Raw genomic sequence first — 26,405 nt, 5'->3', positions numbered from 1 at the left:
CGTCTGGTAAAGGTTTTCATTTATTCATCATAGTTTTATGTATTTTTTCCTGTGCTGCTTGGGTGCGTTTGTGGTCATGGCTTTTGTCGCCGCGAGGCACAGGTTTCAGGGCGCCTTGGGGAATGCCGATTGGTTGACATTTGGGTGTACGGGTAGGCGCTGTTGGTGACCATGAACGCATCATCTGTTTTTTTGTCTTTTTGTTGTTGATATGCTATAGTGGGGCTAAATAGTCTGGTCATTATTGTTGCTGATGTTTGTCGCTTTGATTCAAATTGTATTTTGTTACTCGACCGACAATATTTTCATGTTACAGGGAACAGTCAATGCACTTTTAATGCCATATACATATAATTTAGAATTAACCTAATTCGGGCGATGCTATGCATAGCAGGTACATCTATCTTAAAGACTAGCGTCTAAGGATATGGGTTCTTTAACTCCCTCAGTTGGGGAGGAGTGTCACGCCCTGACCGTAGATTGCTTTGTATGTTTCTATTTTTTGTTTGGTCAGGGTGTGATGTGGGTGGGCATTCTATGTTTGTATGTCTAGGTTTTGTATTTCTATGTTTTGGCCTGGTATGGTTCCCAATCAGAGGCAGCTGTCTATCGTTGTCTCTGATTGAGAACCATACTTAGGTAGCCTGTTTTCCCACTGTTAGTTGTGGGTGGTTATTTTTTCTGTTTAGTGTTTGTATCACCTGTCATAAATAATATGAACACGTATCACGCTGCACCTTGGTCCTCACCTTCTTCTTCTGAATGCCGTTACAAGGAGGTTGGGTGGGTTAGTGGTAGTGCCAGGGTATTAGCTTACGAGATGTTTACTATTTTATACTTTCATGATTTCATTTGGTACAATTTGTATACGCTCAACGCAATTTTGTTTCTATCTTTTTCCCTCTTTCTTATTTTCTTTAAAAATGTTGGCACCTAATAACTATACATTTACTAAATGCCCAGTCAAGCGCAAACGCATTGTGAATGATCTAAAGCAGCATACGGTTGATATAGATCTTCTTCAGGAGACACACCTGACTGACTCTGAGCATGATAAACTGAAGAGAGAGTGGGTTGGTCAAGTGTACCATTCATCTTTCCCCTCTCGGGCAAGAGGGGTGGCCATTCTCATTAATAAGCATTGCTCCTTTCAGCTACAATCTCAGATTAAAGACAAAGGGTGTAGGTTTGTCATCATTCAATGTTTCATTAACACTGAGCCCATTACCATTGTGAATGTGTATAGGCCTAACCATGATGATCCTACATTTTACCAAGACATCTTTATTAAGTTAACGTGCTCCTCATCAGAGATAATAACGGCAGGGGACTTTAACTTGGTACTGGACCCTTCCAGTGATAGATCTTCCTCTAATAGTGTCACCCTCACACAGGCAGCTAAAATGGTAAAAGCAGAAATGAAAGACTTTGGACTTGTAGACATATGGCGATTTCACAACAAAAGGTTAAATGATACTCATTTTACTCCCCTGTCCATAACAGTTACTCTAGAATCAACTTATTTATTTTCCTGCAGGCAAGGGAAGTTTAACTACTGGGTATAAGTATTTACCAAGATGTATATCATTCAGCCCTGCTGGCTTCATTACCAGTCAGTAAAACACAACCACCCTCAAGAAGGTGGAGGTTTGGCACATACTTACTAATTAATGCCACATTTGTAACATTTCTGAACACTCATATCAACATATTATTTTAGCACCAGTAACAGCTCTGCCTCGCCGCTAATTTTATGGGAAGCTCTCCTTTTATATCTGAGGGGGCAAATCATTTTGTTTAGTTCAGGTGCTCGTAAGATGTATAAGGTTCAAGTAGATTTGTTGGAGAAAGAAATTAGAGATCTGGAAAATGAACGTAGTATAACATTTAACGACTCAACTCTACCAAATTTTTTATAGAACACCCTGACGACCCACAAAGCAGAAAACACACTTAGGAGAACAAAACAAAACTCCTATGAACATGGAGATAAAGCATTAAAGTTGCTTGCTTCACAGATAAGGTGAAGAGGAAACTAGTAGAGTTATTAGCTCTATTAAGCAGCCCGATAACACAGTTGTTCAGGTTCCTGAGGAAATTAGTCTAGTCTTTAGGGAGTTTTATGAAACATTGTACAAGTCTGAAGGGGAAGTTTCTGAACAAAGTCAATTTACAAGCTTTAACTGATGAGGATAGAGAGTAATTGGAGAAAGAGATCACATCTGACGAAATTAGGGAAACCATTTTCAACACTTCTGGGGGAAAATCACCAGGGTTAGATGAATTCCCTATTGAATTCTATCGATCCTTTTTACCCAAACTAATTGAGCCTCTTTGCAATATGTTTAATTATGCCATAGAGACAGAAAAGCTCCCAGACACACTTGAACAAGCACTGATCACAGTTTTGTTAAAACCTGGGAAAGATCCTCTGCTTTGTGGGCCGTATAGACCAGTATCTTTTATTGAACACTTCATGTAAGATTCTTGCAAAACTCAGAGATCTTAGACTAGGTAAGGTTCTTCCTGACTTGGTTGATATGGACTAAACAGGCTTTGTAAGAAACCGCTCATCTCCTGATAATATCAGAAGATTATTTAATATTATGCATTATGACCAAGCAACTGTAGTGGTGGCTTCATTAGATGCAGAAAAAGCTTTTGACAATATAGAATGAAACTACCTTTTTTAGTGAGGATGAATATTGAACCAGACCTATTGTATGTGGGTCTGATTATTAGATGGATGTACAAATGTCCGGTAGCTCAGACCCTGACTAATGGAAATGTTTCCTCCTAGTTCTCCCTATCATGTGGCACAAGACAGGGTTGTCCCGCTAGTCCTCTCATTTCCTCTTTGTTTATCGAGCCACTGGCAGAAGCTTTAAGATATCAACCATCCATCCATGGTGTTTGTACAAGTGGGCGTGAACATCTGGTCTCGTTAAATGCTGATGACATTTTGCTTTACCTCACTAAACCAGTAATTTCACTCCGAGCCTTAGTTGACATGCTGAAAGAATATGGGACCTTTTCAGGATATAAAAAAAACTATTGAAGAGTATAATCATGCCTTTTAACAGGGCATCTATGCAGAACCCAATCTTAGACCATCCATTTTCTTGGAGACCTCAGAAAATGACATATCTAGAATTGCAAACACGTCAACTGAACTATACTTCACTTCTCAAAAAGTTTGGGGAAGAATTGGATAGATGGCAGGATTTACCAATTTCTATTATTGGGCGGATCAATTGTGGGAAGATGAATATATTACCAAAATTCGTGTACCTTTTTCAAACCTTTCCCTTTCCTATTCCCAAAGTTTTTTTCGAACAACTTAATAGGAAGGTCTTTTCATTTCTGTGTAAAAGGAAACCCCCCACAGTGAAACTCACAACTTTATGCAAACCATACTCAGAAGGAGGGCTTACTCTACCTGACTTCCAGTTGTATTACTGGGCATCTCAGTTAAGGGCTGTGTGGGTATGGCAAGGTTCAACAACACGTTTACCCTCTTTGAGGCAGATAGCAGAAGAGTGTCTTACCCCTGTTTCATTGGCATCTATACCTTGGTATCAGCCCACTTAAAGCTTTGCTAGGTCTCATAAACAACCCTTTCATTAAAAACACTTTAAATATATGGATTGAGGTCCATAAACAAACAGAAGGGCTTAGATCTATATATGAACAAACACCTTTCTATAATAACCCCATCTTATCCAAAGCCCTGAGAGATGGTATTACATTTTCTTGGTTCAAAAATTGAATTAAAACATTTGGTAACCTGTATAGAGAAGGTGAACTACTATCCTTTCAACAACTGGCATCTCATTTTCAGTTACCTCAAACTAATTTCTTCAAGTACCTACAGGTTAGGCATTATATTGCCACTCAGCAGGGAGGTAGGATTCAGATTTACTAACCTATAACTGATAAACTGGCTGGAGAGGAAAGGGGTAAAAGGTTTAATTTCTTACATGTCTTCAAGTTTTGTTAGGGAATGATGAAGCTCTGAAGGCTTGCACGAAGTGGCATGATGACCTTGGTCTCATTTTTGAAGATGAGAAATGGCGAAAGCTCTTTTTAGATGCTCAGCGTCTTTCATTTAACACAAGGCACAAGTTGATGCAAGTCAATATTGTACATAGGGTCTACTTTACACCAGAGAGACTGAATAAGATAAATTCTAAATGTTCAACATTTTGCTCAAGGTGTAAAACGGGGCTGGGCACACTTATGCATATTTTTTTGTCCTGCCCTGAACTAGGCAATTATTGGGAAGACATTATACAGATCTTATCACAGGTCACTAATATGACTGTACCACTAGATCCTTTTGAATTTACTGACGTCTTGGGGGATTTTCAGCAGTTTCACCTTAGCTGCCTCATTATTATTTTCTTCATTAATGTATTATTATTATTATTATTTGTTTTTGTGTTGAATAATATATTTTCTAGCATTGGATGTGAGGGTCATTCTGTTTCATTTTTGTTGTTGTTATTCATTGAAGCTATTACCGGTAGAGAGGAGGGAAGGGCGTGTTCATGTGCTGGGGAGGGAAGGGTTTTGCACGATGTGCTCCCGTTATTCCTTCCACCTTTTTTGTGTAGGTGTAAGGAATAACGGGGCATTATTTGTCATTTTGCTGATGATCTTTAAATTGTAAAAAATGGCAATAAATATACTGTAAAAAAAAATAAAAAATTACACACCTCACCACCATGCTCGTTACTGAGGTTACAGTATATGTTTCATACTGTGTCATGTTCTAAGTCAAGCTAGTTGTCAGATGTTAAACACTGATTAAAGTACAGTAAATATATTCAAGATTTTTCTGTTTACTATCTTTTGACTCTCATGAGGCTATCTATTCTGTCTTGAAATAGACCTCATCTTATCTGTCATGTTTGCCTAATCCTCCTGACAGCTTACAACGATTTTTTGCTTTTGGGCTAATATACATTTCAGCCCTCATCTTACAGGCACCAATGATTTGGCTGCTTTTCCATTTCTCCCCTCAAAAATCTACCAAATAATCAACAACTCAAAACATTATTCATGACACATCCTACAGTACTTCAAAATATGGATATTTTCATTTGATTCTCTATACATTTATTTTATTTCCTGTCATTGCAATGTCATTATCGCTATAGAAACCTCTATAGCCCTATGCTGCCAAGGATTTACTAATCTTGTTCACTTCATTACAGCACACTTGTTAGTGTAAGGAAAATTCCACTGTATCAGAAAATTCCACTGTAAGTGTGCCAAACAAAAAACATTGATTGCAAAGTTAAAGAAACCGTACAATTATATGCACAAGGACTACTTTTAACATTTTCCACAGAAAATTTTACAAAAACACATTTGCTTGAAGAAAAGTGCAGATGTAAAGTTTTGTAACAGAATGATGGTAAAATCTCTGTCAGTTTTTTTATGTGAACACATTTTCCAGCAACTCTATTAAAGGACCCCTCCAGAGGAAGTTGCCGCTACTATTTCAACATAATTCCTGTCCTAGTGTGGAAATTCTTGTTTAGTTCCACCCTATGAACACCGACATATTGCTCCTTATAAATATTGATTAATCGGGCGTACACATCTCCACCTTCCTCCGTGTGCACAGCCCAAATGTGACTCATTTCAGGAAACTAGGCGCATGTCGCACGTCATTACTTCCCAGGAGAGGGATTAGAACGTAAACATAATTTTTTTAAATCAAAATGCATTTTTCTTTTGGCAGAAATGCCTTCTGAAACGGGACCTTTCTTGTGCTTTAATAACAAACTTGTATTCCATCCATAATTACAAATAAAATTGTTAAATTATGGAAAATGACAGGAACCTCCCTACTAGTCATGATTGGCTGAGATAATGGATGGGCTGGACATGTCGGGAGATGAGTTTGGATTGGTCTGACATGTAGCCTGCTTCTGTCTGTAACGTGAACTGTTCAGTATGTGTTGATAGTACTTTCTACCGTGCTGTTTTTGAAAGATATAACGTTAGCCATCGAGAATTACAAAAGTGTTGCTACTTTTCTCAACAACATTGATGCCCTGAATTTAGCAGGCGCTATTTACAGATCAGTTGTAAAAAGTGATAGCATACTGTTAGCTAGCGAACGTTACGTGTATGATCTGTGTAGTAATATTGTTCTAATCAGAAAACCATTTGCATTGCTAGTTATAGCCTAATGTTAGCTAGTTAACGTTGAACCTAGTTTGTTAGCTTTAGCTACCTGCAGATTGATACTACAGCTTTGACAATGTTTGTATTGGTAGTAGTATGTTGGGATTATGCTGGTTCATTGTGTAGCTAGCTAAATAAAAGACTCCACTTTGGCTGGATTATTACATGCCCCATCAAAATAGCCAGGTGTGTGTGGGGGTTATTACATCCATCTATTGTATTTCATGAATATGTGTACATGTGTAACGGATGTGAAATGGCTAGCTAGCTAGCCAGATAGCAACCGGTAACTATTAGCAACTGTGATTAATTGGTTCCAAAGTTGTTTCAAGCATAGAGTACCTGTAACTATGCTAGCTAGCTACCATTCATCAGTTTTCTGATAACCTAATTATCTGAAGAGTAAGGTTAAGTAAGTAGTTAGTTAATATCTGTACTTGAAATTTAGCTAGCTTGTTAACTACCTGGCTAGTTAACTAAACAACAGATGGAACAACCTAGCTGTAATATTAACTAGTATCCCCACTAGTGGTCTCTCTTTGTAGAGAGCCAAAGAAAGCAAATATTGCCTGATGGACACTAGCTAGAAGGTGGACCAATACCTTTATAGCAATATAGCTAGTTACTAAAAAAAGAGCCCAACTTGTTGCACATTGTTTTGATGAGCCGGTTAGAATAAGGCTGTCACTTGTTCAGATCATTCACTCGGTCAAATCATAAATTATACTCTGTACCAAATCGTAATAAGGCTTGCTTCCCGCTTAAGGCTAGAAATAAGCTTGTTCAGGCCACTTTTCTCTCTGTATTTGATTATGGTGACTTGTTGTATTATGCATGCAACCTCCTCTGTCTTACAGAGACTGACTCTGTTTATCATGCATCCTTGCTCTTTATTACAAATGCCTGGTTAAATAAAAGTAACACAATAAAAAAATAAAAAAATGCATTGCCTATCAATAAACATCTTGCATGTATACATATCATGTAATTCTACTGTATGTTCCTCATTATTTATTTAGTATTATCAAAATGCATCCAGCTATTACACCGTTGATGTGTATGGACTACACAATTACTAGTTAGCTTGTATTCTCCTAACAATAACACCAGTGTTCCTGTAACAGAATGTGCATACTGTAAGATAGAACACAGACATGGTCCTAACTTCAGTGGTGCTCATGAGCACTCCCATAACATTTCAATTGTCAATGTGCCCCCCCTCAAACATATTGAAACACTGGGAACTCTCAGTAGTCAATGTGTGATTAGGACCATGAGCACAGGAGTAGACTATAATGATTAAGTGGGCTTTCTGTACATTGTAATAATGTATTTTCCATTCCATTGTATACTCAACTTGAAATTGTAGTTGGATATGTAAACATTATCATAACAGGCATTGAATGATAAACAGAACAAAACATGGACCCATTCTGTGATATATACACTGCCTGTCAAAAGTTTTAGAACACCTACCCATTCAAGGGTTTTTCTTTACTGTTACTATTTTCTACATTATAGAATAATAGTGAAGACATCAAAACTATGAAATAACACACATGGAATCATGTAGTAACCAATAAAGTGTTAAACAAATTGAAATATATTTTATATTTGAGATTCTTCAAAGTAGCCACCCTTTGCCTTGATGACAGCTTTGCACACTCTTGGAGTTCTCTCAACCAGCTTCAAGAGGGAGTCACCTAGAATGCATTTCAATTAACAGGTGTGCCTTGTTAAAAGTTAATTTGTGGAATCCCTTTCCTTCTTATTGCGTTTGAGCCAAACAGTTGTGTTGTGACAAGGTAGGGGTGGTATACATAAGATAGCCCTATTTTGTTAAATACCAAGTCCATATTATGGCAAGAACAGCTCAAATAAGCAAAGGGAAATGTGTCGTGACTTTACTTTAAACATTAATCTGATGAATGTTATCAACTAACTATGTTAAATTACTACTCGATTACATTAATCATGTAAAAATCAACTCATTAGGAATTGGGGCACCACGAGAGCGGTTCTTTAAAGAGTTACCATCTCCCAAACTCTAAAGGTCTACCTATAACATCTATAAACAGTCAAATTATTAATCATAACCTCGTATCACATCATCATTCTGAACAGTCGCAACCTCCTTGCATCTGCAAAAACCAGAGCCGTACTTATTGTCACGATCGCTGTCTTCGTGGAAATGACCGGACCAAGGTGCATCGTGGTGAGCGTACATTTTTCTTTATTATAAATGTCCCCAACAAAAGAAGAAACACCGAAAACGAACGTGAAGCTTACTAGGGCTATACAGGCCACTAACAAAGACAACTACCCACAAACACCAAAGGAAAAAAGGCTGCCTAAGTATGATTCCCAATCAGAGACAACGATAGACAGCTGTCCCTGATTGAGAACCATACCCGGCCAAAACATAGAAACAAAGAACATAGAGTTTCCCACCCGAGTCACACCCTGACCAACCAAACATAGAGAATAATGTCACGTTCTGACCATAGTTCTTTTGTGTTTTTGTTGTTTTAGTGTTGGTCAGGACGTGAGCTGAGTGGGCATTCTATGTTGTGTGTCTAGTTTTTTCCCGTTTCTATGCTTGGCCTGATATGGTTCTCAATCAGAGGCAGGTGTTAGTCATTGTCTCTGATTGGGAACCATATTTAGGTAGCCTGTTTTGTGTTGGGTTTTGTGGGTGGTTGTCTTCTATCTTTATGTCTATGCACCAGATAGGACTGTTTCGGTTTTTCACATTTGTTGTTTTTGTATTTTGTAGTGTTCACGTTTTTTGTCGTTATTAAACATGATGAACACTAACCATGCTGCGCTTTGGTCCGATCCCTGCTACACCTCCTCTTCAGATGAAGAGGAGGAAATCTGTCATTACAAATAAAAAGATTTCTACGGTCAGGGCGTGACACTTATGCTTCAATTCTACAGAAATTGGTTGAATAATTTTTTTACTAGCTAACTAAATGGTAACACAGGATAAACATAGTGCCTTGCAAAAGTATATAGTGCCTTGCAATAAGTTTTTCCTATTTTGTTGTATTACAACCTTTCATTAAAATAGATTTTTATTTGTATTTCATGGAATGGACATACACAAAATAGTTCAAATTGGTGAAGTGAAATGCAACAAATAATTATTTTTATAAATAAAACAAAAGTGGTGTGTGCATATTCACCCACTTTGCTATGAAGCCCCTAAATAAGATCTGGTGCAAACAATTACCTTCAGAAGTCACATATCTAGTTAGATTGCACACAGGTGGACTTTATTTAAGTGAGCTGTCACTTGAGCTGTCACATGATCTCAGTATATATACACCTGTTCTGAAAGGACCCAGAGTCTGCAACACCACTAAGCAAGGGGTACCACCAAGCAAGCGACACCATGAAGACCAAGGAGCTCTCCAAACAGGTCAGGGACAAAGTTGTGGAAAAGTATAGATCAGCGTTGGGTTATAAAAAAAATATCCGAAATTTTGAAATCCACGGAGCACCATTAAATCCATTATTAAAAAATGGAAAGAAACCTGCCAAGAGAGGGCCGCTCACTAAAACTCATGGACCAGGCAAGGAGGCATTAATCAGAGAGGCAACAAAGAGACCAAAGATAACCCTGAAGGAGCTGCAAAGCTCCACAGCGGAGATTGGAGTATCTGTCCGTAGGACCACTTTAAGCCGTACACTCCACAGAGCTGGGCTTTACAGAAGAGTGGCCAGAAGAAAATAAGCAAACATGTTTGGTGTTCGCCAAAAGGCGTGTGGGAGACTCCCCAAACATATGGAAGAATGTTCTCTGGTCAGATGAGACTAAAATTTTGCTTTTTGGCCATCAAGGAAAACGCTGTGTCTGGCACAAACCCAACACCTCTCATCACCGTGAGAACACCATCCCTACAGTGAAGCATGGTGGTGGCAGCATCATGCTGTGGGGATGTTTGTCATCGGTAGGGACTGGGAAACTGGTCAGAATTTAAGGAATGATGGATGGTGCTAAATAAAGGGACATTCTTGAGGGAAACCTGTCTCAGTCTTCCAGAGATTTGAGACTGGAACGGAGGATCACCTTCCAGCAGGACAATGGCCCTAAGCATACTGCAAAAGCAACACTCGAGTGGTTTAAGGAGTAAGCAGTAATTGCTGCAAAAGGTGGCTCTACAAAGTATTGACTTTGGGGCGGTGAATAGTTATGCACGCTCAAGTTTTCCGTTTTCTTTTGTCTTCTTGTTTGTTTCACCCCAAAAAATATTTAGCATCTTCAAAGTGGTAGGCATGTTGTCTAAATCAAATGATACAAACCCCCCAAAAATCTATTTTAATTCAAGGTTGAAAGGCAACAAAATTGGAAAAATGCCAAGGGGGTAAATACTTTCGCAAGCCACTGTACAGGCGAGGGGGGAGGGAGGGGTGGGGGGCCCTCTTTGAGTAAGAAATCATGAATGTATTTACATGATATGTCTTGGTTCTTCGTATATTTTTGTTGGAACCGGTCCGCCTTGGAAAGGGAGTCAGGCCTTTTTGTGACACGCCTGTCAGGCTCTGATTTTCCAAAATGGTTTCGACAAGTCTCATACTGTTGTCGTTCTTTGTAGTTGTCCGGTATCCGGTGACTTGTCATGTAGTCCTGAACAGAACTACATAGTTGATTCTACTTCCATTCGCTCTGGAAGATGCTTCTTTGAAGATAGGCTAGCCAGCCGTGTCGATGGTTCCCAGTGGGGTGATGAGAGTAGCGTAATGTGATGGTTTGAAGAGAGTAATAGAATGGTCCCAGTTAAATTCACTTCTCTAGATACTTTACTTAGGACAGCTAATCAGCCATACCAGTGATTGTCCGAGAGGTGACTTTAGAGACTTTCATCTCTACCTCGTGTTGAGATTCAGAGCTCAAACAACTTTAAACTTGAGCTGCAGCTCTACGTCTCTCTGGTCTAATATGTTAATTCTTAACCCATAATTTTATACAGTTCGTTCAAAAGGGGCGGTTCCATCATGCTGGCACGCTCTCTGACCTTACTCAAGGGGGCGGTGACTACTTACTGTGCACAGTTATAGAAACAATTTCCTCTTATGTTTTCTAAAATCACATCCCTGTAAATGTTGATATTAGTTTTTACTTCAACATTATTGTGATTTAAAGGAGAAGTTTTATCTTTTACAACCAAATCTATAAATGTTATGTAAATGTTATTTCTTTTTATAGAAGGGTCCACCCAGCCAGACATGTTTTTTGTGTGATTTCACTTGTTTTTGAGAAACCCCAAACAGTAAATCACATCCTTATTCTAGTTGTGTAGAATGGGGGCCCTGAAGAAATGAACAAAGGCTAAAAAAAAACACCTAAATACATCATTTTAGAAATGGCAAAGCTCTCAGTATAGTGATGTAGGTCTTAAGATGTTGTACACATGTTATATTCAATTATGTTGCGACTCTCTGTTCGATTTTGTTTAAGACCCCTTTTCCAACCGTTTGACCAGAAATCAAAGCCTTTGTTTTACCACATGTTTATGATAAAAAAATGGTCGAAGCATTTATATGTCTATTAATTTTAAAAATATCTAGATCCGTAGATGTCATTTGACACCATATGTGACTCACCACCTGGATTCGGTCTTATGTAGCAAAATTTGAAATATATTTTTTTTTTTACATTGGATAAAAGTAGAGACTCAGAGCTACAAAATGGTATATCATACACAGCATTTTGAGGAACAATGGGAAAGTAATTCTGCTTTGAAAGTTGATACACTTATAAACTCACTTTTGAGAAAAGGGCCTTTGAATGTTTTGATACCTACTGGAGAACTCTCCTTTCTCTACACCCATTCAGCATTGTCCACACCCTCTTAAGCCATCCCCACCCATCTCTTTAAGGATTCATGTGAGGTCATTTAAAAATATATTTTTATTTTTATAACTAGGCATGTCGGTTAAGAAAAAAATCTTATTTTCAATGACGGCCTAGGAACAGTGGGTTAACTGCCTTGTTCAGGGACAAACGACAGATTTTTACCTTGTCAGTTCGGGGATTAGATCTTGCAACCTTTCGGTATCTAGTCCAACGCTCTAAACACTAGGCTACTTGCTGCCCCAATGTGTCATGTGAGTAGTGTAGTAAAGATTAAGTCTAAAAGTGGTAGTAGCCTACAATAAGGAAACATTCCAGGTAAACAGAAAGGGGCCAGATAAAAATATTTGATAAATATTAGATGACGCTTACCCAGACACACTTCTCAAAATTGATGGGTCATGTGAAAGAAATGCTAGAACCCCCAGCCACATCGAGTGGTGGAAAAAGTACTAAAACTGTCATACTTGAGTAAAAGTATGAATCATTTAAAATTACAATTTTTTTCTCTTTATTTTTTTATTGACGGATAGCCAGCGGCACACTCCAACACTCAGACATCATTTACAAACAAAGCATTTGTGTTTAGTGAGTATGATCAGATGCAGTAGGGATGTTCTCTTGATAAGTGTGTGAATTGGACAATATCCCTGTAAAAGTACTTTTGGATGTCAGGGAAAATGTATGGAGTAAAAAGTACATTATTTTCTATCAGAATGTAGTGAAGTAAAAGTTGCCAAAAATAGAAATAGTAAAGTAATGTAGAAACCCCCCCCCCAAATATTTAAGTAGTACTTTAAAGTATTTTTACTTAAGCACTTTTGACCACTGCTCAAATGCCTTCACACCAGTACATTAGCATACTTTATATACTGTTACACATGCACTTATCACATAGTATTCCATACATACATTAAGGCCATGCAAACTGAGTTGAAAACTGAATGAGGTGTACATGTATCTGTTTATGTACTGTACATGTGCCATTTACACAACTGTTCAAAAGTTTGGGGTCACGTAGAAATGTCCTTGTTTTTGTGTTCGGATGTTCGGATCACAAAGAAGAGCATTCGTGAGATGCAGAAAAAATTAAAAGACGCTGGAGTGCTTGACGCCATCTGTCAAGCCTGTGGTGGAGGCAATGTGATGGTCTGGGGGTGCTTTGGTGGTTGTAAAGTGGGAGATTTGTACAGGGTAAAGGGGATCTTTTACTATGCCATATCCTGTGGACGGCACTTAATTGGAGCCAATTTCCTTCTACAACAGGACAATGACCCAGTGCACAGCTCCTAACTATGCAAGAACTATTTAGGGAAGAAGCATTCAGCTGTTATTCTGTCTATAATGGAGTGGCCAGCACAGTCACCGGATCTCAACCCTATTGAGCTGTTGTGGGAGCAGCTTGACCGTATGGTACGTAAGAAGTGCCCATCAAGCCAATCCAACTTGTGGGAAGTGCTTCAGGAAGCATGGGGTGAAATCTCTTCAGATTACCTCAACAAATTGACAACTAGAATGCCAAAGGTCTGCAAGGCTGTAATTGCTGCAAATGGAGGATTCTTTGAAAGGACACAATGATTATTTCATTATTTATAACCTTGTCAACGTCTTGACTATATTTCCTATTCTCATTTTGCAACTCATTTCACGTATGTTTTCATGGAAAACAAGGACATTTTTAAAGTGAACCCAAACTTTTGAACGGTAGTGTATTTATGTGAATGTGCCATATATTTATTTGCGTGGTGGACACTTGATACGGTCACATGCTATTGTTGTGGTATGTCACAAAATCATGTTACGACCACACATGTCAATATTCATTTTATATATCAATATTTTGCTAAGTCTTGCTAAGTGGATGGGTCTCTACAGAAAATTGTACAGTCAAAAGGTTACTTGCATAGTAGCAATATCAGAAATAGTTTGTGTCAAAAGAAAATAATATACAGTATGTACAAGAACAATATCAGTGATAGACAAGGTAGTTGTATGCATACAATCAGTGGTAAAGTGGCTGAGCAGCAGGACAAAAAAAATGTAGCAGCAACGTATGGCGTGTGTATTAAGAGAGAGTCATTTGAATAGAGGCAGGCAGATAGTGCTGATGAATGGTCCGTCCGAACCAAGCATGAACAAGGGAATCCGACATTCGAAAGCCTGTTTCTGTCCTGCCCTTGACTTTGGCTCAGGGCATGTGATGTCCATAGCCTCTTCGTCGCAAAACTCCTTGATCTTCTCAAAAACATAAGTTTGTCTAGCTGTGTCCAGTACAGGTGGTGCTTGTACATGCAGACCATCTATGGGAGGAAGGATGTCAGCGTTACGTAGCAGCTGAAACCTAGTCCCAACAGTCCGAACGCTCCTTGGCGACAACAACACCAGGCTCCAGAGCATCGAAGCTGTAAAACAGGAAATAACAAAACAAATTGAGAAGACATTACAACCCTGCACAACATCAATTCACCTCCCAAGTTTAGATAAGAAGAATAACCTCATGCAATGCAATGAAAATGATTTTCACCTGAAGTGCTGGTACTGCTTGATCTGTGGCAGCGCCCTGAAGTACGGAGTCAGATGTTGTTGCCAGCCATAGCTTTCCACCAGCACCATACCATCCTCCAGTCCAACCAGCTGTGGGATGTTGACCCCTATCACAGTGCTGTCCTTCACAACACCAGCAATCTCAGACAGTGTTCACTCTGGTCTTTCTGAAGTGCTGCTTGATGAGGCCGAAGCACCAGTCGGGGGCAAACTTGGTGTGGCCTGTGATCAGGAAGTGAAGGTCCAGACTTTGGTGGTGCTTGTACATGGTCCACCAGGCACAATACCAGAGCACAAACTTGTTCTTGTTTTGGTCACTGCAGTTATCACAATTCAGGTCCACACGTGTTTCCTTCAACTTCGTAGTTGGTGAAGAAAGGGTGCATGTAGTTGATGACTGCGCTGCCTTTGCTTGCTTGGGCCAGCTCTCTTTTTGATGGGAGGCGTTAGACCATTCTCCTTGTATGACTGGTGGAGAAGAGTCAGGTGTGTTCTACTAATTCTGAAAGACAAATTCCAGATACAAATATTTGAGCATTAGGCTATAACTAGCAATGTGAAATGGCATTCTGAGAAAACATCACTAAAGTTACACACAATTCATACACGGAAATTAATGTTAGCTAGCAAGCCAGCCATCTACCCTCGGCTAACGTTAGCTAACTAACAGCAAGCTTTAACTTGGGGTCTTTTGTTTAGACATGTCACGTTAATGTTAGCTAGCTACAAAAATTAACTATAATCCCAATCCATAGAGTAACGTTACTAGCAATACAAACCGATTGTCATAGCTAAAGTTAACCAAATAAGTTAGGTTCAATGTTAACGTTAGCTAGCAAGCCAGCCATTGAACTCCAGCTGGCTAGCTGACAGCAAGCCTTAACTTGCAATGAAAACAACTTTCTGACAAAATTAGAAACGTATAACATCTGGAACTGTATCTAGATTCTTACCCATATACATGGATGAAACCTTCACGGCAGACTGCAACACCTTTCAATAAATAAGACATAATTTACGTTTAGTTTGCACAGCTTGTTTGGCCCGTTGTGTTCCACTGATTTCAAAACGACTTACGTGACAGCAATACTGTTGATCGCCGTTTCTTCCCCATCACTGTCATCAGAAGACTCTACAATGTCTTCTTCAATTAAAATGTTTTGACCTAAATCAGGTATTTCCTCATCATCTGAGAGTCAGAGCGAGTCAGCATGGCACAATTGTCATCCAGAAAGTAGTCCATCACAATTTTTTACCACTGACTTTTGTCGATAGTGCCTGATAAATTCAGGGCAACAATGTTATTGAGAGCAGTAGCAACATATTTGCAGTTCTCCATGGCTAACATTATATCTTTAGAAAAAACTGCGGTAGAAAGGATTATCTACACATAACGATCAGCTCATTTTATAGACACAAGATGCAACACCGCAGACCAATCAAACTTATCTCTCGGCATGTCCAGCCCACTCATTATCTCAGCCAATCATGGCTAGCGGGAAGGTTCCTGTCTTTTTCTTTGGCTAAACCAACTAGGCTTTTAATTTAACAATTTAACAAAGAAAGTTCACATGTTTGAGAAGGAATTTCGGCCCAAAAATGCATTTTAATAAAAAAATAAGGTTTAAGCGGCTCTCCTGTGAAGTTGTGACTTGCAACATACGCCTAGTATCCTGAATCGGGTAATATATTTCATGTGCTCCTATGAACTTCACATTAGTGCTCATGTTTTCTTTTTGTACATGGAAATGCCCATAAGCAAATGCTGCTGTTTATGGTTTGTCCAGATCTGTGTCGTTGAGGGGACACAAATCACATAGCAAAATGAATCCAACCCAGCTAACCATGTTTATTCTGAATTACAGTATTCGGTCAATAGAGGAGCGGAGACCCTGATAAATAAATCAATTAGAAAGCGACCATGCACATTTATGCAACACCTCCCCAGGCCTCTTGTTTCCTCTCTTCTCCTCTCTCCTCCTCCCTGTATAAAATCTGCTCTCTCTGCTGCTGCTGGACTCTGTAAACAATGTCCAAACTGGATTGATTAAAGCTTCTTTCCCTACTAAAACCCATCTGTTGGGCCAATCAGGGCCCACTCCACTGCATCACCCAATCTGTGCCCCTGAGCTGTGTTTAATCCCAGGGCTTACATTAAAAGAGCAGGCTTGTAGTGGGGTTTCACTCTCCACGAGCAGGACAGGACTAATTCAGATCAGCTTTGAGAGCAGTGGTTACAGGAATTAGACGATGGAGCCTCAGTCAGCCACATGATCCACAACACCAGCCACCAGCCACCAGCAGCCCTCACAGATTGAACTGTTGAATTTAGCATTTCATAGCCCCGGCCTCCCCATTCCCAACGTATGCATTACTTGTCCTCTGGGCCATATTGAATATGTGCGGCAGCGCTAAGTGGAAAAGAGTGTTAAATGTGGTTAAAGGGGATGGAGGGGATAAGGACATGTAATACGAGGAAATCCTCTCTCTCTCTCTCTCTCGCTCTCTCTTCAGGACTATGGACAGGGGCAGAGCCAGCCGTGATGCCGCATCGTAGTAATAGTGAATAGTGGAGTGCTGCTCACTGACCCGTGTCTCCTGTCAGACCAGGCTGAGCATATGGCAGCAATGTAGAGACACTACTACTCACTGCACCCCAGAGCCAAATCGCATATCATGTGAGGAAACGGTGTACACTGTTAGTGAGTTTTGATGCAGCTGGCTCACAAGTTCTGGGTTAATTGACACACAGTAACCATCTACATCTCTCTTGACGTCTATCTCACTGCTGTCAGTGACAGCTGACAGAAACACACATCGACGCAGTGCTTGAAAATATGGTTCAGTTGCTGCCAAATATGTGACCCGATTCAGGAAACTAGGCCTATGTCGCAAGTCACGACTTCACAGGAACATGTGAACCTGCATGTGCCTTACTATCAAACTTGTATGTCATCTGTAAATACGAATAAAATTGTTAAATTATGATCCTAGTTGGTTTAGCCAAAGAAAAAGGCAGCATCCTTCCCGCTAGCCATGATTGGCTGAGATAATGAGTGGGCTGGACATGCCTAGAGATGAGTTTGGATTGGTTGGTGTTGCATCTTGTGTCTATAAAATGAGCTGCTCGTCATCCGTAAATAATCGTTTCCACGGTAGTTTTTTCACCAAAATATATTATGTTAGCAATGGAGAACTGCAAATACGTTGCTACTGCTCTCAATAACATTTCTGCCCTGAATGTATCAGGCGCTATCGACAAAGGTCCTGTGGGAAAAAGTTGTGATGGACAACTTTCTGAACTACGATCGTGCCATGCAATGCTGACTCTCATTTCATGACATGTTTTGAAATAAGTGGAACACAACGGGCCAAACAAGCTGTGCAAACTAAACGGAAACAACACAGGATTTCTTATAAAAGGGTTTGCAGTCTGCCGTGAAGCTTTCATCCATGTATACAGGTAAGAATCTAGCTACAGAGTCAAATATTATACGTTTCTAATTTTGTCAGAAAGTTGTTTTCACTGCAAGCTAAAACTTGCTGTTAGCTAGCCAGCTGGAGTTCGATGGCTGGCTTGCTAACTAACAATGAACCTAACGTTATTTGGTTAACTTTAGCTAGGTATGACAATCGGTTTGTATTGCTAGTAATGCTACTCTATGGATTGGGATTATAGTTACTTTTTTAGCTCGCTAACGTTAATGTGGCATGTCTAAACAATAGCTAGCTATGACAATCGGTTTGTATTGCTAGTTAAAGCTTGCTGTTAGCTAGCCAGCTGACGTTAGATGGCTAGCTACAGTAGTTAACATTACCTGTCTGAACTGCGTGTAGTGATCTTATCTCAGAATGCCATTTTGCATCTATTGTATAATAATGCTAAAATATTTGTATCTGGAATTTGTCTTTCAGCATTAATCAGTAGAACACGCCTGACTCTAATCCACCAGTCATACAGTCATCAAAAAGAGAGCTGGCCCAAGCAAGCAAAGGCAGCAGCGCAGTCAACTACATGCACCATTTCTTCACCAACTACGGAGTTGGGAAAATTTGTGTGGGCCTGAATTGTGATAACTGCAATGGCCAAAATAAGAACAAGTTTGTGCTCTGGTATTGTGCCTGGTGGACCATGCACATGCTCCACCACAATCTGGACCTTCACTTCCTGATCACAGGCCACACCAAGTTTGCCCCCGACTGGTGCTTCGGCCTCATCAAGCAGCACTACAGAAAGACCAGAGTGAACACTTTGTCTGAGATTGCTGGTGTTGTGAAGCACAGCACTGTGACGGGGTCAACATCTCAAAGCTGGTTGGACTGGAGGTGATAAGGTGCTGGTGGAAAGCTATGGCTGGCAACAACACCTGACTCCGTACTTCAGGGCGCTGCCACAGATCAAGCAGTACCAGCACTTCAGGTGAAAATCATTTTCATTGCATGAGGTTATTCTTCTTATCTAAACTTGGGAGGTGAATTGATGTTGTGCAGGGTTGTAATGTCTTCAGATTTTTTTTGTTATTCCCTGTTTTACAGCTTCGATGCTCTGGAGCAGGTTTCAGCTGCTACGCAACGCTGACATCCTTCCTCCCATAGATGGTCTGCCTGTAAAATCACCACCTGGACTGGACACAGCTAGACAAACTTATATTTTTGACAAGATCAGGGAGTTTTGCAACAAAGGGGCTATGGACAACACATGCCCTGCGCCAAAGTCAAGGGCAGGACAGAAACAGGCTCTCCGACTATAGATTACCTTGTTCATGCGTGGTTTGGACGGACCAGTCATCAGCACTATCTGCAGTGCCTCTATTCACATGACTCTCTTCTAAAACAAACGCCATACGTTGCTGCAATTTTCTCTCTATCCAGCTCGGCCACTTTACCCCTGATTGTATGCATATAACTACCTCATCTATCACTGATATCATTATTTACATTTACATTTAAGTCATTTAACAGACGCTCATATTGTTCTTGTACAAACTGTATATTTTATTTATATTGACACTTTCTGATATTGCTACTATGCAAGTAATCATTTGGCTGTACCGTTTACACCTCCTGTAGAGACCATCTGCTTAGCAAGACTTAGCAAAATATTGATATATGTGGTCGTAACAAAATTGTGACATACCACAACAATATCATGTGACCGTATCAAGTGTCCACCGCTTAAATATATGGCGCATGCATCTGTTTATGTACTGTACAGGTGCACCTCACTCAGGTTTCAACTCAGGTTGCATGGCCTTAACTTATGTATGGAATACTATGTGATAAGTGCATGTGTAACGGTATATAAAGTATGCTAATGTACTGGTGTGAAGGCATTTGGGCAGTGATGTAAAAATACTTTAAAGTACTACTTAAATTGTTTTTTGTGGTATCTGTACATTACTTTACTATTTATAATTTGGAAACTTTTACTTTTCTACATTCGTAAAGAATATAATGTACTTTTTACTCCATACATTTTCCTTGACACCCAAAAGTACTTGTTACATTTGGACAGGAACATTGTCCAATTCAAACACTTATCAAGAGAACATCCCTGGTCATCCATACTGCCTCTGATCTGTCAGACTCACTAAACACAAATGCTTTGTTTGTAAATTATGCAGGAGTGTGCCCCTGGCTATCCATCAATAAACAATAATACAATTGTGCCGTCTGGTTTGCTTAATATAAGGAAGTTGAAATGGTTTATACTTTTGATACTTAAGTACATTGTGCCCCTGGCTATCCGGCAATAATTTTTTAAAATACAATTGTGCCGTCTGTTTTAATATAGGAAGGAATTAGATTTTTTACTCAAGTATGACAATTTAGTACTTTATCCACCACTGGATGTGGCTGGGGGTTCTAGCATTTCTTTCACATGACCCATCAATTTAGACAAGTGTATCTGGGTAAGCATCATCTAATATTTTTATCTGGACACTTTCTGTTTACCTGGAATTTTTCATTATTGTAAGCTACTACCACTTTTAGTCTTTAGCACATCACCTCATGTGAATCTTTAAAAAGATGGGTGGGGCTGGCTTCTGTTATCATGAAGTGCTTTGAGAGACTAGTCATGGATCATGTCACCTCCACCTCACCGGCCAACCACCCTAGACCCACTTCAGTTTGCATACCGCCCCAACAGGTCCACAGACGACGCAATCGCCATCGCACTGCACACTGCCCTATCCCATCTAGATAAAAGGAATAGCGACAGTTGAAGTCGGAAGTTTACATACACTTAGGTTGGAGTCATTAAAACTAGTTTTTCAAACACTCCACAAATTTCTTCTTAACAAACTATAGTTTTGGCAAGTCGGTTAGGACATCTACTTTGTGCATGACACAAGTCATTTTTCCAACAATTGTTTACAAAGAGATTATTTCACCCAATTTATTGTGGGAAGCTTGTGGAAGGCTACCTGAAACGTTTGACCCAAGTTAAACAATTTAAAGGCAATGCTACCAAATAATAATTGAGTGTATGTAAACTTCTGACCCACTGGGAATGTGATGAAAGAAAAGCTGAAATAAATCATTCTCGCTACTATTATTCTGACATTTCACAATCTTAAAATAAAGTGGTGATCCTAACTGACCTAAAACAGGGAATTTTTACTAGGATTTAATGGCAGGAATTGTGAAAAATGTAGTTTAGTGTATTTGGCTGAGGTGTATTTAAACTTCCGACTTCAACTGTATGTAAGAATGCTGTTCATTGACTACAGCTCAGCATTCAGCACCATAGTACCCTCCAAGCTCATCATCAAGCTGGAGGCCCTGGGTCTCAACCCCGCCCTGTGCAATTGGGTCCTGGACTTTTTGACGGGTGGCCCCCTGGTGGTGAAGGTAGGAAACAACATCTCCACTTTGCTGACCCTCAACGCTGGGGCCCCACAAGGGTGTGTGCTCAGCCCCCTCCTGTACTCCCTGTTCACCCATGACTGCGTGGCCATGCACGCCTGCAACTCAATCATCAAGTGCTCAGACGACACTCAGGAGGCTGAAGAAATTTGGTTTGACACCCAAAATCCTGACCAACTTTTATAGATGCACAATCGAGAGCATCCTGTTGGGCTGTATCCCAGCCTGGTACGGCAACTGCACTGCCCTCAACCGCAAGGCTCTCCAGAGGGTTGTGTGGTCTGCACAACGCATCACCGGGGTCAAACTACCTGCCCTCCATGACACCTACAGCACCCGATGTCACAGGAAGGCCAAACAGATCATCGAGGACATCAACCACCACTGCCTGTTCACACCGCTAGCATCCAGAAGGCGGGGTCAGTACAGGTGCATCAAAACTGGGACCGAGAGACTGAAAAACAGCTTCTATCTCAAGGCCATCTATTGCACCTTGCCTATGCCGCTCGGCCATCACTCATCCGTATACTTACGTGTACTGTACATTTCCTCATTCACCCCTTTAGATGTCTGTGTATTAGGTAGTTGTTGGGGAATTGTTAGATTACTTGTTAGATATTACTGCACTGTCGGAACTAGAAGCACAAGCATTTCGCTACACTCGCGTTAACATCTGCTAACCATCTGTATGTGACAAATAAATTTTGATTTGAAATTTGATTTGAAGAGGGTGTGAACAATGCTGAATGGGTGTGGGCAAAGGAGAGCTCTCTAGTAGGTACCAAAACATTCAAAGGCTCTTTTCTCAAAAGTGAATTTACAAGTGTATCAACTTTCAAAGTAGAAATACTGTCCCATTGTTCCTCAAAATGCACTGTATGATATACCATTTTGTAGCTCTGAGTCTCTACTTTTATCCAATATAACAAACTGAAATTCAAATTTTGCTACATAAGACCGAATCCAGGTGGTGAGTCATATTTATTGGCACCCTTGCACTTTTCTTAAATAATTCCCTATTTTTTCTAAAATAATTAGTAATGTAAAAGAAAAACTTTGGGTCTCCACACCTTGTTTTTCGTATTTTCTACATCACAGAACACATTTTATTTTTGTAAACTTCAGTTTACAGTTTTAATTTAGAAAATGAAGACAAATGGCATGAACAAAATGATTGTCAACCCGGAGTTACTACTTGGTTGCACAGCCTTTGGCCAAGATAACTGCCGACAAATGCTTCAATAAGGTGTGGAGACCAGTGGCGATTTTAGCATGTTAATCTTGGTGGGGCAAACTCAACCAATTTTTTTAGATGCATGCCAGCAATGCCACTACACAACATTTTATTATTTATTAGAACAAAGTGGTCTAAAAAGGAAAATACAATCACGAGGATCAACTTTTATAGACAATATACCGACGCACAGACAGCACATCGCGCAAACAAAACAACCCTCGCAATATCAACTGGAATTACATGGGTCTATTACTGAATTTTTGTTGAAAAAATATACTTCAATGGGAAGAGACTGTCACTAGAAAACATGGTTACACACCCAACAACATTATATAGTATCCCCATCTGATGAAGAAAATTAGCTAATTATAATACATAAAGTAAGCAAAACAACAAAATCATTCCAACATTGGCTAAAATGATGAATAAGATACTAATGAGACATACCTATATAAGCAATATATCAATTGAGATGTACAAACTATGGCATAAGGGAACGATGAGCAGATAAGAGACAAGCATTAATTTTGATTAAGACATTAATGAGCAAGTAGTCGATATAACTATTTGTTCAGCACTTTTGAAATGTACAGCGACCGAATTCAGAACATGGCCTGTTCTTACATTATTCTCCCTGTACACCAAGTCAGAACCGTAGGATAAATAACAGGGGCATATAAACAGACAATGAAACCTCTTACAATATTCAATGATGACATTTCTCTAAAACAAGCTATAGGCTACATGTGCACCACCGAGTCAGTAGGTTAAGTTCTGAGGGGGAGAGGGACCAAATTCTTAGGGTGAGCTACTAACAGCTTACTACACAACATACACTTAGTATTACTTTCTTAGCTGCTGTATACATATCTCCCGGGCATATTACATCATTTATGTAGCAGTATACAATATAGATTTTTGGACCGTTGTTGTGCTGTGCTCAATTGAATGTGGCGTGGCGGTCCTTCTCGTGGGCAAACTTGGCCATCAAACCTTGTCATCAAAGTCTGGCATTCTCTGGATTTATGGTGCTTTCAAGACAACTGGAAACTAATAAAAAACAAGGTCGAATCATGACATCAGTGATCTTCAGTTCAGAGCTCTAGAAAGAGGCCCGAGATCCCCACTTGTAAATCCGAGTTGGATGACTCGGAAAATATCATTTCCCAGTCCGAGCTCATTTTTTCCCCGAGTTCTCAGTTGTTTTGAACGCAGCTGACGTCATGCTGGATTGACAGCATGGCCAATGTATTCAACCTTTTCTGGCCCATGGTTTTGCATGTGTGTGTTTATCCTTTTCAAATCAAATTTTATTTATACAACAGGTGTAGTAGACCTTACCGCGAAATGCTTACTTACAAGCCCTTAACCAAAAATGTCGTTTTCATGAAAATATAGTTAAGAAAATGTTTCCTAAATAAACTAAAGTAAAAAAATAAAAAAGGAACACAATAAAATAACAATATTGAGGCTATATACAGGGTGTACCGGTACCGAGTCAATGTGATGGGGTACATGTTGAGGTAATTTGTACATTTAGGTAGGGGTAAACTGACAATGCATAGATAATAAACAGCGAGTAGCAGCAGTGTAAAAACAAAGGGGGGCTGTCCATTTGATTAATTATTCAGCAGTCATATGGCTTGGGGGTAGAAGATGTTAAGGAGTCTTTTGGACCTAGACATGGCGCTCCGGTACCGCTTGCCGTGCGGTAACAGAGAGAACAGTCTATAACTTGGGTGACTCGAGTCTTTGAAAATTCTTTGGACCTTCCACTGACACTGCCTAATATATAGGTCCTGGATGGCAGGAAGCTTGGCACCAGTGATATACTGCCATACCAGGCGGTGATGCAACCGGTCAGGATGCTCTCGATCATGCAGCTATAGACCGTTTTGAGGATCTGGGGACCCATGCCAAATCTTTTCAGTCTCCTGAGTGGGAACAGGCATTGTCGTGCCCTCTTCAATACTTTCTTGGTGTGTTTGGACCATGTAGTTTGTTGGTGATGTGGACACCAATTTACTTGAAACTCTCGATCCGCTCCACTTAAGCCCCATCGATGTGAATGGGGGCGTGTTCGGCCCACCTTTTCCTGTAGTCTACGATCATCTCCTTTGTCTGACTTACATTGAGGGAGAGGTTGTAGTCTTGGCACCACACTGCCGGGTCTCTGACCTCCTCCCTATAGACCGTCTCATCGTTGTTGATGATCAGGACTACCACCGTTGTGTCGTCAGCAAACTTAATGACGGTGTTGGAGTTGTGCTTGGCCGTGCAGTTGTGGGTGAACAGGGAGTACAGGAGGGGACTAAGCACGCACCCCTGAGGGGCCCCCGTTTTGAGGATCAGCATGGCAGATGTGTTGTTGCATAGACTTACCACCTGGGGGCGGCCCGTCAGGAAGTCCAGGATCCAGTTGCAGAGAGAGGTGTTGCTTGCCTCGAAGCGAACAAAAATTGCATTTAGTCCGTCTGGTAGGCTTGCGTCACTGTGCAGCTCGTGCCTGGGTTTTCCTTTGTAGTCCGTAATAGTTTGCAAACGCTGTCACATCCGACAAGCATCAGAGCCGGTGCAGTAAGATTCAATCTTAGTCCTGTATTGACACTTTGCCTGTTTGATGGTTTGTCTGAGGACATAGCCGGATGTTTTATAAGCGTCCGGATTAGTGTCCCGCTCCTTGAAAGCTGCAACTCTAGCCTTAAGTTTGGTGCGGATGTTGCCTCTAATCCATGGCTTCTCGTTGGGATATGTACGTACGGTCACTGTGGGGACGTCGTCGTCGATGCACTTATTAATGAAGCCGGTGACTAAGGTGGTATGCTCTTCAATGCCATTGGATGAATACTGGAACACATTCCAGTTTGTGCTATCAAAACAGTCCTGTAGCTTAGCATCCACATCATCTTACCACTTCTATATTGAGCGAGTCACTGGTACTTCCTGCTTTAGTTTTTGCTCGTAAGCAGGAATCAAGAGGATCAAATAGCTTTAAATGCATCTCTGTGTGTGGAGTAAAGGTGGTCTAAAGTTTTTTTCCTCTGGTTGCACATGTGGCATGCTAGTAGTAATTAGGTAAAACGGATTTAAGTTTGCCTGCATTAAAGTCCCCGGCCACTAGGAGCGCCACTTCTGGATGAGCATTTCCTTGTTTGCTTATGGCCTTATACAACTCGTTGAGTAGAGTATTAGTGCCAGCGTCGGTTTGTGGTGGTAAATAGACGGCTATGAAAAATATAGATGAAAACTGGTAGATAGTGTGGTCTACAGCTTATCATGAGGTACTCTACCTCTGGCGAGCAATACCTCGAGACCACGTTAATATTAGATATCGCGCACCAGTTGTTATTGACAAATAGACAACCACACCCCTCGTCTTACCGGACATAGCTGTTCTGTCCTGCAAATGCACGGAAAACCCAGCCAACTGTGTATGAACTGTGTCGTCGTTCAGCCACGACTCTGTGAATCATAAGATATTACAGTTTTTAATGTCCCATTGGCAGGATAGTCTCGAACGGAGCTCATCCAGTTTATTCTACAGTGACGTTGGCTAATATAACTGATGGTAGAGGCGGGTTACCCACTCGCGAACGAATTCTCACAAGACACCCTGATCTAAGCCGCCTGTATTTCCTTCCTTTCTTCATGTGAATAATGGGGATTTGGGCCTTGTCTGGGAGAAACATTATA

The 26,405-nt window shown here is 40.3% G+C and overlaps 1 protein-coding gene and 1 long non-coding RNA gene across 3 annotated transcripts in view; both read left to right on the top strand.

Annotated features, from left to right (window-relative positions):
* The window catches only part of LOC139535441 (chemokine-like protein TAFA-2), a 188,053-nt gene that overhangs the window by 41,597 nt on the left and 120,051 nt on the right, over nucleotides 1–26,405 (top strand). The window lies entirely within an intron of this gene.
* On the top strand, nucleotides 17,748–20,272 carry LOC139535434 (uncharacterized). Its single transcript, XR_011667130.1, has 3 exons — nucleotides 17,748–18,068; nucleotides 18,521–19,025; nucleotides 19,142–20,272. It is a non-coding gene; the product is annotated as an uncharacterized lncRNA (long non-coding RNA).

The sequence above is a fragment of the Salvelinus alpinus genome, chromosome 12 (assembly GCF_045679555.1).
Source record: "Salvelinus alpinus chromosome 12, SLU_Salpinus.1, whole genome shotgun sequence".
Lineage (NCBI taxonomy): Eukaryota > Metazoa > Chordata > Actinopteri > Salmoniformes > Salmonidae > Salvelinus > Salvelinus alpinus.
Note: the sequence above shows the minus strand (reverse complement) of the source record. Positions and strands in the feature narration are given on the sequence as shown.